This window comes from Octopus sinensis, linkage group LG5 (genome assembly GCF_006345805.1).
Source record: "Octopus sinensis linkage group LG5, ASM634580v1, whole genome shotgun sequence".
Lineage (NCBI taxonomy): Eukaryota > Metazoa > Mollusca > Cephalopoda > Octopoda > Octopodidae > Octopus > Octopus sinensis.
This window is the reverse complement of record NC_043001.1, coordinates 111,164,285-111,170,344: the sequence shown is the minus strand read 5'-3', so window position 1 is coordinate 111,170,344 and position 6,060 is coordinate 111,164,285.

Sequence of the window (6,060 nt, the reverse complement as noted above, 5' to 3'; positions counted from 1 at the left end):
AAGAGTACACACACACAAACATATTGTATCACGTGTCAACGTGATGGGACATGCGTATGAAACTTTATCTTCTATTAATGCACAAAGATAAAATTGAGGGAGAGAGATGAGATAAGGATAAGCAAACAGTTGATTAAATCAACCTCTGGGATTTTCGACTGGTGCTTGTTTTATAGAAATCGAACGGGTTTCTAACATAGGCACATAAATTTTGGGGAGAAACTTGGTCAAAGAAATTAACACCAGTATTTGACGGGTGCTTCATATCGGCTCTGGGAGGAGGAAAAGCCAAGATGACCAACACAGGAATTGAACTCCGAAGAAGGAGTTGCAAAACCCAGTAAACTGAGATAAATACAAAGAGAGCGATAGAGAAAGCATATAGCAACAACTCTGTTATGCCGTATCACCACTATAGCAGATATAGCTTAAAGTTCATCCCTGCTGGATTCCTGGTAACATGATAATGGGAGCAAAATTACCATCAGGTACCGGGGTACCCTCTTTGGGCTTCATAAGTCTGAAAAAAAAAAACAGTCTAGTTTGCTTTGGTGGCAGGTGTGACGTGCGACGAACAATGGTCTGTGGCAAACAATGTTTAGCTACTCCTGGCACATAATGTGTTGAAAACAACAAGTTAGTGAGCATGTCTGTTCTTTACTACTCACAACAAACGTATTAGTATTATACTTCATTCATGAATTGCTTTTCAGAAACGAATAAATGTGCACTCTTTCACCCCAAGAGAACACCCGTTTATTTCTACGTGTTGCTAAGGATCTATCATGTCTAAATAATAATAACAACATCGAAAAATATCTTAGGAATGAGAATCCAGGTTTGAAATTTCCCCAAGACAACTGATGAAGGCTGGAGGGTATATCAGCCGAAACATTGTGTTAACTACAAACAAGATGAGGACAAATACCCGTCAGTTGTCAATAATGTAAATAATAAACTTAATTCCTCATCCCTTAAATATAGAACTGTATAATCTAGGATTGTTTGGCACTCCTTATGAACTCAGTACACAGTGTTTTCTTGCAGCAATAGAATAGCAACTTTCGGAAAGTTTAACCCGTCGCCCATTTTTAACACCACTGCGTGGGGGATAGTTGCCTTTTGTGGATTTCATGCTGGTACAAGTTTAACGTCTACCCATAATATCATAATCTATTTCATGTTTCACAGATCAATGAAAGCAATTTGAAATATATGCATAAGGCCGCGAGACTGAAGGGAGAGTTTAGTCTATTATATCAAAGCTAGTGAGTTACTGGTAATGTATCTTATCGAACTCTGGCGGGTGATAACTTAACACAACTTCATTTGGTTTTAAAATAAGAACGTAAAGAGCAGGACAAATACAATTTCGAAATATGTCTGAAGATCTAATGATTCTGCCAAAACATAACATGTTATACTACTGCCAAAACATAGAAGAAATACGAGTAATAAGATGCGATAAGGTGTTTTATTAGATTCGCTTCGTAACCAGCTGCTAAATCTTATTAGCAAAAATAAATATATGCTTGCCGTGCACCAGATTGCAAAAAAAAATACAAAAAAAAAACTAGAAACGAAGCCTCATAATTGCTTGGCAGATTTCATTGTATATCCGAACCATTTCACATCACTTATGTCACTGATGTCTTTAGGAATGTGTATTATACAGACGACTAACCTTTAGTGCACAAGGTCATAGTAAAAGTATTTTTCAAATATCCTTACGGTATTTTTAGAAATGAAAGCCAGGATAACATGGAAATACATTATATATATATATATATATATATATATATATATATACATGCGTGTGTGCGTGTGTGTGTGTGTGTGTGCGTGTGTGTGCGTGTGTGTACATATATGTATATATATATATATATACATAATATGTATACATTATATACATGTATATATTTATAAATACATATTTATTTATATATATATATATATATACGTATACACACACACAAATATATATATATATATGTATGTATCAATGAGAAATGTGTTTAAAAGTGTAAAAGAGACGACAAAAACAAAAAACCTGTATTTATGTAAAAAATGAAAAGAATGAAGAAAATTGAAATAACAGACGAGGCAATAACAATCTAAAGAATTTTAGCCATTTAACATTTGGTGTATTTCAAGACCGCATAAACAAAGCGTAACAATTAGAAAACAAGTTTTAAAGATTATACATCCAGCCTATTGGCAAAGCTGGAGCGGCGAGGTATTTACAAGCAAACTAGTACAAGTAAACTAGTAATATAAGCTGCAATTAGAAGCTACGCTCCATTATCATTCCTGGACGTGTAATAAACATACGAAATGGAGAGATATCCAAAGAGCCAAAACCTTCTGCTTCTGTATATTATATTTTACGTGTTTACTTCCTACAATGCAAGAAATATTTTGAGATGTTGCCATTTTATCCTGATGATTGGAATTCCAGGTTAGCGCTCACTCTTCTGTTTCTTGTTTTTTTTTTTTACAAAATAGCTAGTCCGTCAGTAACCTGTTGGAGTTGTAGTAGTTGTTTGTATATATTATATGAAGGTGCAGGGAAGACATCCGTACAATCATACACAAAACAGACAAACGCACGCACATACGCAGGTACACATACATGTACAAATAGGCACAACTACACTCACACTCACGTACACAGACATACACACACATCCATACATACATATGTATGTACATGATTGTACAGATAGGTGTAAGAAGACTGACTGAGAACAAAAAAACCGTAGGAGAAAAAGTTAATGAGAATCAACTACATAATTCGCACACACAAACACGTGTCTATATATATATATATATATATCTACCTATCTATCTGTCTGTCTGTCTATCTATCTATCTATCTATCTATCTATCTATCTATCTATCTATCTATCTATCTATCTATCTATCTATCTATCTATCTACCTATCTATCTATCTATCGATCTATCTATCTATCTATCTATCTATCTATCTATCTATCTATCTATCTATCTATCTATCTGTATCTGTCTATCTATCTATCTATCTATCTATCTATCTATCTATCTATCTATCTATCTATCTATCTATCTATCAACCTATCTATCTATCTATCTATCTATCTATCTATCTAACTATCTATCTATCTGTCTGCCTGTCTATCTATCTATTTATCTATTCTTTATTCTTTTATTTGTTTCAGTCTTTTGACAGCGGTCATGCTGGAGCACAGTCTTTAGTCGAACAAATCGACTTATTCTTTGTAAGCCTACTACTTATTCTCTTGGTCTTTTGCCTAACCGCTGAGTTACGGGGACGTAGACACGCCACCATCAGTTGTCAAAGGATTATGGGGAGACAAACACAGACAAACAACCACACACACATACTTATATACATACATACATACATACATACATACGTAGATATATGCATGCATACACTCATACATAGTACATTATATATGTGTGTGTTTGTGAGTGTATATGCTCGTATTTATTTACACACACACACATAGAAACATAGACACACACGCATACACACTCACATATATATATGTAAATATAAATCTCTCGTTTCCTCTCTCCATATTAATACCTACGTTCACAAAAACGTATACCTCCCACACAGGTATATATATATATATATATATATATATATATATATATATATATATATATATATATATATATATATATATACATGTACTTTTATTCGACGTCGGAATATCCTCTGTCACTACCTGGAGTATATGTATTCTCGCCCGAGTCACTAAGATGCGTTTTATACGTATATTTTTATTAGTAATTACCAAACAGTTTTCTTCGTGACTTCAGTGTCTTGAAAGCGACCAATAAAGTGATACTCTTTTCTCTTTTACTCTTCTACTTGTTTCAGTCATTTGACTGCGGCCATGCTGGAGCACCGCCTTTAGTCGAGCAAATCGACCCCGGGACTTATTCTTTGTAAGCCCAGTACTTATTCATCGGTCTCTTTTGCGGAACCGCTAAGTAACGGGGACATAAACACACCAGCATCGGTTGTTAAGCAATGCTAGGGGGACAAACACAGACACACAAACACATACATATATATATATATATATACATATATACGACAGGCTTCTTTCAGTTTCTGTCTACCAAATTCTGCTATAGCAGAAGACACTTGCCCAAGATGCCACGCAGTGGGACTGAACCGGCAACCATGTGGTTGGTTAGCAAGCGACTTACCACACAGCCACTCCTGCGCCTATATACCACTCCTGCGCCTATATGCCACTCCTGCGCCTCTATACTCAGTAATTCTTGACTATAAAATGACTGTAGGGTCGAAACTGAAATACATTCAGCGCATGAATCATTACTAAGGAGAGTCGAGTATTAAACAACAATAACAAATGTAAGCAGAAATATCATTATTTTTTGAGTGGTTGTATACTGTCAACTTAACGGGGCAGTCCCGTAAGGGAATTACACTACCGCTATTTAGCCCAAGGAAGCAACGACGTTTCCTGTCGGCCTTGACACATTTCCTGTGTCCTTATATATTTACGAAGGGGAGACACTGTTGGGGGTGTTTATCTCCCCTTCGTAAATATATAAGGACACAGGAAATGTGTCAAGGCCGACAGGAAACGTCGTTGCTTCCTTGGGCTAAATAGCGGTAGTGTAATTCCCTTACGGGACTGTCACGTTAAGTTGACAGTATACAACCACTCTATCACTCTACCGCCGCACATATCTCTATGAGATATTTAGAAATTTAATATTTCTAATCATTAGTTTTATCCGCGGTACTGGATATTAATAGCTATCGCCAACTTAACATGGCAGTCTAGAAAAATAGGACGTATGCTGTCGTTGATTAGCTCTAAGAGGTCATCACAAACCTGTGACACACAAACCTGTGTCCGTTATAACCTTCGAACAGGGTAGGTCAGCAGCTTCCTCCTTGCTGGTCTGGCAGCCACAGACTAGTTTCGAGGTGTTTGCCTCTTACCAATGTGGAGTAGCCAAACCCAGCAGGCTTCGCTGCTGACCAGCAAGGCGAACCTGCTGACCTCCCCTTTTCGAAGGTTATAAAGGACACGGGTTTGTGTGTCACATAGCTAGCTAGAGTCGATGTCCTCTTGTAGTTAATCAACGGCACCATTTGTCCTATTTTTCTGGACTGCCATGTTAGCTTGCCGATAACTATTAAAACCCAGTACCGCTGCCGTAGTCTCCTTTAGAGAGAGAAAAGAACTATCACATGTTACTTCGAGTACTTTGTATAGGGACAGGTTTTGGAGTATGCCTTTTTCCTCTCTATGGTGTCTAGAAGGGGTTTCACCTGGAAGAAAAGAGTCACATTTAACTGATCAGGATACGGTTTATGCTGATGTTCGGCATATGAAAGTTTGCGGTAATTTTTCCAGGTTATATATATATATATATACGTGTGTGTGTGTGAGTGTGTGTGTGTATGTGTGTCCGCGTGTGTGCGTGTGTGTGTGCATTTATATATATTTATACATATTCTATATAGATAATTTTAGTATTGTCTTTTCCATATGAGCTTCTGAATATAATTATAATTACGCATACTCACTGACAAACAATGTATAACTGCTTACACATATAACAATATGTACACACACACACATATATATATATATATATATATATATATATATATATATATATATATATATGCGTCTGTTCAGTGCTAAATGTATAAAGAACGCATTAATGTCATTCTTTTTTATCCCCATAAGTACAAGTTTTATACTTTTTCCTATTTTATTGCACGTTCTTTGAAATCACAATCAGTATCATGATGAACCACTTTAAGTGTTATCTCCTAAATCCCATCTCCATTAACTTTATATTCTTACGTCACATTCTATTTCCTGTCATGGCAGAATTTTTCTCATGTCTACTTACCACATACGCATTTTACCGCTATTCCTCGCCATCATAATTTTCTTTTTTGATGTAATATTTCTTGATTAAAACTTCAGTTGTTGTTACTTTCAATTCCTGCCTTCTAATCAGGAAGAAAATATGAAAATTCTAATTTT